Below are 759 nucleotides of genomic sequence, written 5' to 3'. Positions count from 1 at the left end.
AGTTCATGAATTAACCCCGTCCGTTCGGAGTTTATTCATCTCCGGTCCGTGTCGGCGTTTACTTCAAGTGGGTGCTATTTCCATCTAAGCAAGCAAGTGAGTAAGTAAGTTCTCAAATTTTAAATTACGTTAATCGCAAGTGACTCGTTGAGATCGTCAAACGAACAATTTAATTTAACGCCTCATACGAGTTTTTTTTTTTCGTCATTTTGTCGCAAAAAAAAAACTAAAAAACGACTCGCAAAAAAAAATTTTTTTTTTTTCTTCTTTTAAATCTTGTACATTTTCTGACATGTGTACCATCGAAAAATGTCACATCCAAACGATCGAACAATCACAAAAAATCGTCAACGTACCATCTTGGAAAATTTTACCAGGCAACGACCATACCACGTTGAAAACTACCGGTTCTCGTCCGATCACCGAAGTCAAGCAACGTCGGGCGCGGTCAGTACTTGGATGGGTGACCGCTTGGGAACACCGCGTGCCGTTGTCTCTACTCTTTTCTTTTTTTATTAACATTTCTGATGTCAAACTTTTTTTAAATATATTTTTCACTATTTATATTTTCTCTCAGGAACTTATATAGTATGAAGACGAAAATTTTTAATTCGTTCGAGTTGAATTTGTGGTTCTGAAAAGAACCGATTTTTTTTCTTTTTTTTCCAACCAACTTCCAAGCTGCTCGAGGAGGATTTATTTTGAACTGGTGTATTTGGTGACGGCCTTGGTTCCTTCAGAAACGGCGTGCTTCGCCAA

General features: G+C 37.7%; 1 non-coding gene across 1 annotated transcript; it reads left to right on the top strand.

The window, feature by feature from the left end:
* Positions 1–376: 376 nt before the first annotated feature.
* On the top strand, positions 377–496 carry LOC148165305 (5S ribosomal RNA). Its single transcript, XR_015771588.1, has one exon. It is a non-coding gene; the product is annotated as a 5S ribosomal RNA (ribosomal RNA).
* Positions 497–759: the final 263 nt, after the last annotated feature.

Source organism: Gnatocerus cornutus, unplaced genomic scaffold (assembly GCF_029298725.1).
Source record: "Gnatocerus cornutus isolate USDA-ARS CGAHR unplaced genomic scaffold, icGnaCorn1.1 ctg00000390.1, whole genome shotgun sequence".
Taxonomy (NCBI): domain Eukaryota; kingdom Metazoa; phylum Arthropoda; class Insecta; order Coleoptera; family Tenebrionidae; genus Gnatocerus; species Gnatocerus cornutus.
Note: the sequence above shows the minus strand (reverse complement) of the source record. Positions and strands in the feature narration are given on the sequence as shown.